The sequence below is a fragment of the Sceloporus undulatus genome, chromosome 2, assembly GCF_019175285.1.
Source record: "Sceloporus undulatus isolate JIND9_A2432 ecotype Alabama chromosome 2, SceUnd_v1.1, whole genome shotgun sequence".
Lineage (NCBI taxonomy): Eukaryota > Metazoa > Chordata > Lepidosauria > Squamata > Phrynosomatidae > Sceloporus > Sceloporus undulatus.
The window spans coordinates 242,862,166-242,874,557 of NC_056523.1; the positions used below are offsets into that span (position 1 = coordinate 242,862,166).

Sequence of the window (12,392 nt, forward strand, 5' to 3'; positions counted from 1 at the left end):
AGCAAACTTTGCTGCCTAGGCTGCTTACGGCAGTTTGGACTGGAATGTGTAAGACTTTTCCCAGAATATACACAACTTCTTGCACAAGTGTAGGCTTTTATATTTTAAAAAGCCTAATAAAAAACAACATCTTCATGCTCTCAGAGCTTGCCACAAGTGTAGGGTTTTTTTAATGCTCTAAATTTAAAACAAGGATATTCTATAGATTTCCATATTTTATTTAATAGAATAATACATGGACAGGAAAAATTATCACTGTAAATTGGATTATTCTTCCTTTGCTACATGTTTGGATTATTCTTGGCAAGCTAAATCATTTATGCCAGAATTCTCTTGGTGGTTTATACTGGTATCATCAGGGGCTTATGCCAGCATAGCTACTTTCTCAGACACAGTGCAAGGAGGTAGCCAGTACCTCATTATGCAATGCTTCTCCACCTGCATGATGGCAACTGGATAGCACCAGGGGGATCCCTCCTCAAACGATCAATGACTCATGTGGAACTGCACCCTGGCACTGTCTGACCGCTCTTGCACAGCCAGGAAAAGAAGATCAACCTTCATCCTTCTATATCTTGTTACCCAAAGAAGTAGGGGGACAGGGGATCCCCATCAACTATATCAGCTGAGGGGCACAGAACTTTGGGGGACTTAGCTTAGCTCAAGAAGGCTAGCAGAAGGTTGGGTAACTTGAAGATCGTTTCCACCTGCATCCAGTACTAACTGAGGAGGATTTCAAGTTTGGGTGAATTAAGGTTTTTATTCAGAAATATGCAAGAGTGCAATCAAACCAATGATAGTAATTCACACAGACACACCACACAGAGCTAACCAAAGCAGAGGTATGGAAACTTGGATAGTGGATTTTTAGGGTTGTAGAGAGGGCAGTATTTACCTATCCTGAAGAGTAGACTAGGGAAAGTGGGAAACAGCTCAGACAAAGTCTGAGGGTGACACAGTGAGTGGAAGAATCGTTCTGTGCACAGGGAGCACAGGCTGGAGGCCAACTGGGTGCAAGAATCATGGAATCACAGAGTTGGAAGAGGCCACAAGTGCCATCCTGTCCAAACCCCTGCCATGTAGGAACTCAGAATCAAAGCATCCCCGGCAGATGGCCATCCAGCATCTGTTTAAAAACCTGAAAAGAAGGAGGCTCCACCATTCTCCAAGGGAGTGTGTTCCACTGTTGAACAGTTCTGTCAGGAAGTTCCTCCTAATGTTGAGGTGAAATCTCTTTTCCTGTAGCTTGCATCCATTGTCTCAGGTCCTATTTTCTGGAGCAGCAGAAAACAAGCTTGCTCCCTCCTCAAAATGACATTCCTTCAAATATTTCAACAGGGTTATCATATCTCCTCTTAACTGTCTCTACTAGGCCAGGCTAAACATACCCAGCTCCCTAAGTCCAGACTTTCAAGTGTCTTCGGGTCTCTGTGTCCTTCCCAAGGGAAATTCACCTGGTGTTTTAAAGGTCATTGTAACCTCTTAAGAACATGCCTGTTTCCAGATATGAACATATGAAAATATGAAAGCCTCAAATATAGAGCAGGGATGCAGGGTGTACTAACAACCTCCAACAGCCCCAGGACAGTAAAGCTTGTTCCTTTTTCTTCAGCTACTGAATGCCAGATAGATGGTGACCTGGCTCTGTATTGGAGGAGTGTCCTGTGGAGATGTATCTTCACACCGGCATCAAGCAGATGGGGCAAAAGGAGCGGCCAAAGGCCGCTACCACCCCAATCACTGCAGGACTGTGGCAACCAGATGTTGCAATCCCAAGGTTGGTCGCTGCTGCAGTCCCAAATAGACCATAGCAAGGAGTGGATAAAATCCACTCTTTTTGTGGCCAGGTTTGAGATGCCTTAGGTGGTTCCAGAACGGCTTCCATGCAGTTTGCATCATCTAATCACCTCGCAGCCCCCTCCCCTAGCATTTTTTTTTTTACCCATCTGTTTCAGTCCATTGGCTGTTGTCATACAGCCAGAGAACAAGCAGGCTTCACCCACAGGATTTCCAGCATATGTATACTAATCTTCACTACTATTGACTAAGATTTTGACCACTGGCTGCAATCAGTATACCCTCACTCGAGTACAAGGCTCAATAAATGTAAAGGGATTTATTTGTAGGAAGACATAGGCATTTGTAGGAAGACAGAACACCACAGTTAATTGCCTTGGTAATCTCAGTGCTGTAGTTTTTACCTGCATGTTAGCATATTACCATAATATTTGTAAAAAAAAATTACACAAGCCAAATTTGGATGTATGATGCTACATATATATGTCAATACAATCAGTGGGAATAGGGTTGCAGCCTAGCTCCCTGAGATGCTGCAGTGAGAAAGCAGTTCGCTGAACCTGATCACACTGAATCCAGGAACTGTATAATCTCAGTCACTGTCAGTACTTTTTATTAGTACTAAGAGCAATCTTCAGTTTCATTACCAGATAATATAAAACGTGGTGTGTGTGTGCGCGTGCGTGTGTATGCATGTGCATGTGTGCACAGTAATGCAGAGCTGGTCATTACCCATCCCCATCCTAGCCAGTTTGCAGCTATGTAAAAGCTTCCATTGATGCCATATTTGTCAGCACTTTTTAAAAAGCCATTTTCCTTTAAATTTGCCATATCCCTGCCAAAATTTAGCTTGAGATTCTTTTGTTTAATTATATAGCAACAACAACAATAAACATTAAAAGGAGAAATTTCACGTTAAAATTTGTTCTGAAGCCAAACTGCTTTCCTGGAAATGTGATTCAGCTTCAAAACAAGATGTGTACTCCCAGTGCACCCTATTTAAAAGTGGCATGTGGTTGTTTTAAAGGCTTTTTTGTAAATGTGGCAAAAATTTGTAATATGGTCTGTATCTGCATTGCAGAATTAATGCAATTTGACACTACTTGACAGTTAGACAAGGCTCCATCCTCTGGAATCCTGGGATTTGTTATTTGTTGTGGCACTAAAGCTCTCTGATAAGGAAAGCTAAATATCTCACAAAACCACAAATCCCAGACAGGGTAAAGGCATGAAATGTGAAGCAATAATGCTTCCCATTAACTCTCATTCACAGTATCTTAGAGGCTATACTTATGGTTCTAAATCGGCCTATATGAATGCTGGAGGAAGATAAAAGTAATAGCAGGGGATGTGGAGGAGAGAAGGAGACAATTAGAGTTGCCTGCCTACCAAAAAAAAAAACAACGCTCTCACTGTTGCCAGCCTAACAGTTGGGGTCCATTTCAGATACACTACAGCAACAAAACCCCAAATCCACAAGCAGCAGTAACTGTGACTTTTAACATCACCACTATTTTTCTCCTATGTGATGAAGCCAGTGAAGTTTCAAAAGCTTACATAATATATGCTTCAGAGTTGGTCCCAAAAATGTATTGCTGCTTGTGGATTTGGGATTTTGTTGTACTGTATTTTGCTGCACAACCAACATGGCTATTCCTGAATATTTTTTGTCCCCTGGATTATAGTAACACACTCTGCAGCCAAAGGCCTCCAGCAAAGTTTGCCACTAAAGCTGCAGAGTGTAGATACACAAATGATTCTACAGGGCTGCTGTTCCTTGGAGGTCATTTGGAAATGCAGACATCATTGTACTTGCACGTCTATCTGGTTTATAAGAAATAAACCAAAAATATACCAGGGTCACTGAGTGGAAAGAACATATATTACCCAACCACCGGTCCAACTGTTAAAGCTGTTGTAAATCACCGTCATCCTAGTTCTGCCAATGTTCATTTCACTGTTGTCACTTCTCTCTGTGTCCACTTACCAATGACGCAGTGTGTCTCTCTATAAAGTTGTCAAGGACACAGGAATGCGCTAGGTAAAGTAAAAGACCAGTAAACGTATGCATACAACCACGCCTTCAGTGATGTCAGTAGAGAAAAATCCTGCTAGAATTTGCAGTCAGTTTTAAATTCACTGTCCTCCTGCACTCTGGACGTTGGCTCAAAGATACTGTAACAACAGTTTAAAAGCTGCAGCCGACCAAGGCAAAGTGTTTTAAATCCTAGGTTTGCCTTGAGTTTATGCTGAAATTGAAAGTAATGAGCAACATTACTGTTTTTAAATTTAACTTCCCAGTATCCCTCTGGACACACGAAGGCTTGGGAATCTTGGGGGTTGTCATTCAGAAAAGTAAATTTTCTGTACTCTGGGAGGTAGAGAGCCAAACTAAGGACAAATACTTTCCTGCCTTCTGATTTCCTCTTCAAATAGCTCTGCAATGTCCCCCACTCCCTGGTCTGAGATTCAGTGAGTAAGGGGAGAGAGGCCAGGAGAAACCGTTGAGACTGCAAATGGGCCAGAACCAGGAATGTGGTCCAAAACAAGTAGCAATCAAGATCTGAAGCAGCAACAGAAACTCATAGGGAGTTGGAAGTAGTTGCTTCATCAAAAGCATGTGCTTTATCGTGTTCCAAGGCAGCAAAGAAAGCCAAGGGTGTATCCACACTGCACAACAACTATAGAGCTTTGAAACCACTTTAACTGCCATGCCTCCATCCTACACACTCCTGGCATTTTGTAGTCTGTTGAGGTACTTAGAAATCCCTGCTTGAGAGATTTAATGCTCTAATTTAAAGGAGTATGCATTAGATTGTCTAGCAGTAAGTACATTACCAAACTTCAGATTCCCCAACATTGTGCAGAATGGAGTCATAGCATCCAAGGAGTAAAGCTGTACAGTGTGGATACACCCCAGAAACATTCCAGAAAGTGCATAGTCCAAGCCAGGCAGGAATCATGCTCAGGGCCTTATCACTAGGCAAAATGATGCAACCATCTTAGGCAGGTGCTGGGTTGCAGAGTGGCAATTCTTCATTCCTCCTTAGCCCACTGTATATCCACCTCTCTTTGAAGACATAGCTGTTTATACCACATTCCCAGCTGCTTGTACCCCTTGCCCTGTCCTGCATTTCCTAAAGTAGTGCTACTCAAAATGGTGGTCTATGAACTAGTGCCAGTCTGCAAGCTATTGGCGGGTGAACCCTGGAAAAATTCCCGGAAAGAAAGAGTTGTAGTCAGTCGGCACAAATAAGGTGCCAGTCCCTGGTGTTGCTATGTGCCTTCAAATAATTTCTGACGTACAGTACAGTGACATTAAGGCAAACTTATCAAGGAATGTTATTGCAAGATTGGAACAAATCAAACAGAGGGATTAATTCGTCCAGCTCTTTGCCTGTGTTTGAGGCTGAGAGAGTGTGACTTACCTAAGGTCACCTAGTGGGTTTCCATGACTAAGCAGGGATTCATACATTGGTCTTCAGTGTCATAGCCCAATACTCAAACCACTACACTATTTGGGCTCCATTTAGGCCATAGATGCTGCCAAAAACAACCTATGCATGTTGCAATGTACACAGTGCTGCATTCTTTTTATTCCTTTACCTTTGGGTGGAGGGGCATGATTAAACTGTGTTCAACTTAATTTTGTCAATTAATGTATCTTCTCAAAATTCAAGTCAGCAGCCAGAAATCAGGCTCTTAGCAATAACACTACTAACTAGCCACAGTCCCTTAGCATAGTTCCCGGGATCCAATGAGCCTATTCTGCATAAATTGCTGATTGTCTCTTTCTGTCTAGTGACAACGTTAGAAACATCTTACCACTTGAAAGAGGCAGTGACTCTTCATAGTTGGGAAAAAACACTCTCTGTTCAGTGGCCCTTACGAAAAGTGAGCCATGTAAATGCATGAAAAGAACCATCCACATAATTAATTCTATACAATGTGGGTCCCATTTATTAATTATGTTAATAATAATAGTCTCCTCCTGCTTCACATAGTAACTTATGGAAAGGTTTGCTTACCAATCGCTAAGTACTATAATCAGTTTGGTTGACTTTGGAGAATATCTGTTTTTTGTATTGCCTGCTGTGTGTATCTTGGGGGTGGTATGGTTTCGGGGGGTGGGATAATTGTATGTATAAAACTTTTTGAAAAGAGAGCCCCAAAGTCAAAGATGTCTTTCTGTTTTGGAAAGGTGAATGAGACAAAGAATTGCAGAGAGAAAAATAAAGCACATGAAAGGAAGGGAGCAAAAAAGGGACATTGTTGGAGCAAAGCAATAATGAGCCACATATACATTGATATTGTTGATGCAGGTAGTGATTGTGGGATAGAATTTTTGGAAAAACAGAGGAAGAAAGGGGCTAATTAGTTTATCATTTAGAAGACAACACTAGGAGTATTGGAAACTTGACTGAGCACCTTCAAAAATAGGGCTGGAAGTGTGTGAGAAATAGCAGCATGCCTTCTGAACATCAGAATCCTAATGTCCAGGTATTTGGAATCTTAAAATCCAGGTACTCTCTTCTTCAAATGCAGATAGTAATTAAAACAAAGCCAAAGATCTTACTTCAGTATGACCCATAGTAGCCCATCAGATGTGAGGTGGTGGATTTTTAAGACATTAGTCAGCAAGATGGAAATAATCTAAATCTTTCAAGAAAAGATTGAAATGTCTCTTCTTTTTCTTTCCTGGTATGAAATAGGAAGGAAATAAGAGTCTTGATTAACCTCTCTGTCAATAGCCAAAGACATAATAAACAGTTGCAAGAGAATCTCTATTGTGATTGTTTTAAACAAAGTGGCCTCTTTGAGATGAGACAGGTGACAAAAAGGCAATCACAGGAGTTTATCATACGAGAAGGAAGCACCAGTATCCTGTGAATAAATGGGTATTAAATCCATGAATATCCCGCAAGAGCAGGATTGTTTTCAGACAATGATGTGCAAATTCACAATTGTCCCGGCATTAACCCATGAATAAAGTGGACAAATTGTGCCGCTTTTTATTTTCAGGATTTTCCTGAAATCAAAATGAGGATGACCATGTGAAGACTATTTTGAATGTGCAGCTGAACACTTGAGAAATCTTGCAAGGTTCATAGAATGTTCAATAGACTCACTGGGGGCAGAGGGAGATATGTGCATCTTCCAGCATGAGTTGGAAGTCAAACATCATGTTCTCGAAGCATACTACCTTGCACACAATAACAATATCTTCACATTTCACTACACCACCAGATTCTCCCTCTTTTAGTAGCCACAAGTCAGACCATTGAAAAGATGGGGGAGCAGTACATGCCTGTGCCTTTCAGTGAGATAAAGTGAAATATTTAAACCAAAGTCCAAGGTATTCTGAATCATGTTCCTCTAAATCAGCAAGGGTAACTTGGATGGATCTGTAGCCACTCTGCCCTCCCACATGGGGATATCCCATTATGTACAGAAAATGCTAGGAGGTTGAGAGTATTTTATGAAGAACAGAAAGAGACCAGAAGTTTATTTCCATTTTTAGAATGGGGAGAGAGAGAATAAAAACTCCCTCCTCACATAATCATACACACTAAGCAAGGCCACTCCTCTTTACCTTTGAGAGAATCCTAGAGGCTTCCAGAAGAGGCGATTCTCTTTTTGGAGTGATGGGGAGGGGGAGACTGGGGGCTGTCAAAAGGGTGGGCTACATGCAACATTTAACCCAGGTGATGCCCTGATCTGTCTCTGAATAATGTAAGGATCTAGTCTTGCCTTCTTTTCATGACTGAATCAGTTTTGTATGGTATTTTTTTATTATTATTTACCTTGAGATTTGAACTTAGAATCTGGTTTAGAAGAGTGAGATTTTTTTTCTGCTCGGTACCAGATAAGAATGAACTCAATGAGCTTATGAGTCACCTTTACATATCACCTCTACGTGGTCATAAAAAGCATTCCAGATTACTGTAAGACATCCTCAGTGACATTTACCAGATTTGTAGTGCAACTTGTTTCATGAAGGCCTTCTTCTTTTTTTTCAGGAATATGGTCACCTATATTGCAAGTTCATTGTTATGCAGTTTAGACAAGAGTGTCAACGCCTCAAACTGCCTTTCCAGAACAGTCACATCACTGCTGCCATGCCATTCATCTGGCAACGAAGAGCACCTAAGGTGCTGAGGTGAATAGTGACATCTGCAGAGACTGCCTTGTAGTCTTAACTGTCATCACTTTCTTGGTACTTGGGAGCCTTGATGCCTCAGGTAGATAAGGTCTCACCAACCACTGTAACATAGAGAGTAATACCCCCCAACTGTCCCAGTTTAGGAGAGACAATCCAGATTCAGTCTTTGTTGTTCCACCTTTTCACCTATTTTTAAAATGTTCCAATTTCTCTCTCCATCTCCTCCCTCTCCACTTTCCTCTTTTGTTGTCAGCTTACTTCAGTTGCTTCAAATTGAATACAAAGTGCAAAAGTAGTCAATATCACACTGCACTGTTATAGTGCTATTATGCCACTTCAGCTGCTATGGCTGCTTCCTGTGGCGTTCTGGAATTTATAGTTTAATGAGGCCTAAGAGCTCTCTGGCTGAGATGTCTAAATGCCCCTCCTTAAACTGTAAACCCCAGAATGCCACAGGAGGAAGCTGTAGTGGTAAAAGTGGAATAATATCACTGTAACAGTGCAGCGTGATATTCAGAACTCAGTGAGGGCAGGGGAGAGAGGGAGGCAGAATTTTGTCCTCCCCAGAAGAGTCAGGCAAAAGCAAACCTCTGCAACCTCTCTTTGTGTATTCTTCCTCATTAATAACTTTTGCCATCTTGGACACACTCTGATGTTGCTTGGCCACACATCTCTCAGTCTTCATTTGTGAAACGCTAGAGTGTGTGTGTGTGTAGGGGGGGTATGTCTATGTGTGTGAAAGAGATTTTCTGTATCCATTCCTAGTTTCTGGAACTCCCTAATTAGGGAGGCTCACCTTTCTCCATTCTCTTTCCAGGTGGCAAAATCCTTTAGCAGGAAGAAGTTTGACCTGTTGCATTGTGCCTAGTGCTAGCTTTTCTGGAGAATGATATCTGGTTGAGTGTGCAGGTGGGTTTTATTGCTGGTTTTTTTTTCTTTTCTGTTTCTGACTTTTAGCAATAGCAATAGCAAATACATTTCTATACTTAAGTACTCCCTAAACAGTTTACAATGTGTAAGCTAATTGCCCCGAACAAGCTGGGTACTAATTTTAGCGACCTATGGAAGGATGCAAGGCTGAGTGAAACTTGGAGCCCTGCAGGACCGAACTCACAACCCTACGGTTGTGAGAGGCCACAGTACCGGCACTTAACCACTGCACTCCTTAGCATTACATTCTTCTTTTAGTATATTTAGTCATACTCTTTTTAATATTAAATTCTATTATACTATTTGTTGATTATATGTTCTGGTGATTTAAAGAGAATCTTGTGGTCCCTTGACCTCTTCTAAATGGAAATGTGGGACATAAATTCTTTAACTGTACCATTTCATTACTAATGTAACTCCAGATGCCTAGCAGCTGCCTGGCCCTCCCTTCCCACTGTCACGGGCAAGAGCCATTCCATTAGACTGAGGTGCAGGAGAGAAGGCAGCCATTTTGACCAGTGACATTTGGCCCTTCTTTCCATCAACTGTGAACTGCAGATGGTTGTTATAAGAATTAGTTTCTGCATTTGTATTTCTCTTCCTCCCTCCCAATCTCCTTTTTCTTTTGTATCATGTAACCCTGAGGACAGGGCTGTCCTATTATTGGTCTTTGTAAACTGCTATGGAAAAAAAGGTATGCTTCAAATGAATAGTAAATGATGTTGTTCTGACTGCAAACATGCTTTAGGCTATCCTCTGACCTGACTTTTCAGCGTTTCAGGATTGTGATGCCATCTCGGCTCCACAAACCTGCTCCTTACAATGCAACAGATGGATTAGCCACTAGCAGCCTCAGGCCATATCTAGCAATTTGGCCCCTTCTCACCCAAATGACAATCTATAATTTATGAACAGGCAGTATTAAGGCTTATAAATAACAGTTTTCCTTTACTGATAGCCTGCATTGGGTGTTACGGTGGAAGTTCTCCTCTGTCCCTGCCATAGACATACCAAATGTCTAATTGGCATGTGCTCACTAGGGCTGCTGGGAATTGCAGTCTGGAGTTGCATCATCGGGGGGGGGGGGCTGCATGATTCCCACCCCTGGTGAAAAATACAGCACCATGCAATTGAGTATATCTGTATGATAATTTAGTTGAGCTCTATGGTAAAACTGAGCCATTTTCTCTACTTGCAGGTGGTATCAGGCAGCTGGCATAGGAAGCCATTTTCCTACTGAGGAATGATCACTGGATTGCTGCCAAGGACAGGGTGTTCCAGTGTCAAGACTATGAAAACTCCTGGAGAGCTATTATGCTTATGTGGGCTGATCAGCCAATAGAACAGTGAGGAAAGCATAGTAACTGTTCAGCAGCAGAAAGGTGACAGTTACACTTGGTATTATTTTAATTTTTTTAAATCAAGTTTTATTTTATACATTTCTGGAAAACATAAGGTTCTAGTGGTCAGCTTGTAGTCAGTGCAAGCCAAAAATCCTGATTATGGTCTTGGTCCATTAGGCATCCAAAAAGCCATGAGAAGTGAGGCAGTTGAAGAGAGAGCATTCTCAGTAGTGGTCCCCCAGTTATGGAATCTCACCCGTCTCTCCCAACCAGATATTCATCTAGCACAAAGGTAATTATAATTTTGGCCTCTAACCAAGATAATTTTATTCTCACAGGCTTTAGAATCCGAACACTGAAATGCATGTTCCCTCTATTAACATGTTTCTAGATTTTATTTTTCTGTGAACTTGCTTTAAAAAAAAAAAAATCTGGAAGCATCACAGAAATGCAGTGTGTCAATAAATATAATTTAGCTTTGAATAAAGAAACCTGCTCTTGCCCAAAGCTGTGCATCCTATAATTAGAGATGGGGAAACTTGCAGGCACTTTTTATATGTGTATAAAAAATACAGCTCCAAGAACCATCAGCTGGAGCTTTCGTGCAGAAGATATACATTTAGAATTTGGAGCCTAGTAATTAATTTGAGTACCAGAGGTGAATGGTTACAGTTCTTCTTCCCAAAAAGTGTATACCATATGCTTTCTTAATTTCAGTGGGAGAATTTTTTTGTTTCTGTTAGTGACTGTTAGAGAATTGAAAATCAAAAGTCCTTGCAGAATGATGGCAAATCATCCAGAGAGCTACCTTCTGTCCATCTTTACCTTGGATAAATAGACACCTTTTGCTCTGAGCATCATAATGATAGTATCTAAAATATTTTATTAGTGTGAGGCTAGGAAGAAGAAATTCTGTTTTCACAAGCAGAGAATGTAAACATAGGGCTGCTGCCATTTCAAATTAATTCCAATGTTTTAATGTGTTGCACGAGTTGCAGAGTAGTCCTTTTTCATATGTTATTAAGTATTCTATAATGACTATGTATAAGCAAAGGGGATGCATCAGAATAGCAAGTGTTTGCATTCCCCCTTCCATTATGCCACCAATACACACTAAATTCCACATCTGAAATCAACCATATGGGTATATTTGCATATGTTCAGGCAGCTCTATATCTTGTGTTCTTGGACACCTGGGAAACGTACCAGTATTGATTCAAGCAGAGCTTGGGCCAGTGGGCAGGCTGGCTGGGGCAATGTATGTTAAATGTTTGATGCATAGGTGAAGAAAAATGTGGCTCATGATAAAAAGACATCATTCTAAAATGTGCCAAATGTGTTCTGTATTTTCACTCTCATTTTTGCACCTTGGACTCAAAATTACACAAGCACTTCTCATTGGGAATTAAAATAAACTCAACAGCAATAACGTATTAGATAATGTTTTGCTGCCTTTTATGACAACCAAAATCAGCTGCCCGAGGCCACGCCGCACTCTGCCTAATGGCAGGACCAGCCCTATTGAAGAATCCATAGCCCCAACTGAACAATTAAATTACTGTAATAAAGATCACTGTAAGATTATCAAAGGCCCTGTTGACCTCTGCACATAAGCAATAATTATGGTACTGAGCACACATTGCACTCATTGACACTTAAGAATATATTGTCATTGCACTTACTGACTTCTTTCAATTCTCAGCAATAAGATCATACACAAATTATACCAAAATTGACTATGTGGAGATTAGATATAGCAATGGTAATGTGTTATTGTTTGTGGGAGGTGCCCAAAGGTGCATGGCAACAAGTTAAGATCTAATGAAGTGTATTTTTTGTTTTCTAGGTTCAGATATGGTCCTTTAAAACAAAGGTTAATCCTTAATATTTAGTGAGGAATCTGACTAAATAAATACTAGTGTAGACAGAGTATTAATTGCTTTCTCAAGAGTTCCACCTGAGGTTATTTTGCAGAAAATGCCACCCTTTAGTTTTAAAAAAATATTGGGTATGTCAAAATATAGACTAATATTGTCACATGGTGATTTAACATGGCAAACCACCTCTGAACAAATCTTGCAAATATTTTTTTTATATGGTCTCCATAAATTTGAATCAACTTGAAGGCACATAACACTAACAAATATTGTCAGATAATA

At 40.8% G+C, this 12,392-nt stretch overlaps 1 long non-coding RNA gene across 1 annotated transcript; it reads left to right on the top strand.

The window, feature by feature from the left end:
• The first annotated feature begins 7,821 nt into the window (after nt 1-7,821).
• Nucleotides 7,822-11,535, top strand: LOC121920199. The gene is made up of 3 exons (XR_006101695.1): nt 7,822-7,957; nt 8,778-8,869; nt 10,089-11,535. It is a non-coding gene; the product is annotated as an uncharacterized LOC121920199 (long non-coding RNA).
• Nucleotides 11,536-12,392: the final 857 nt, after the last annotated feature.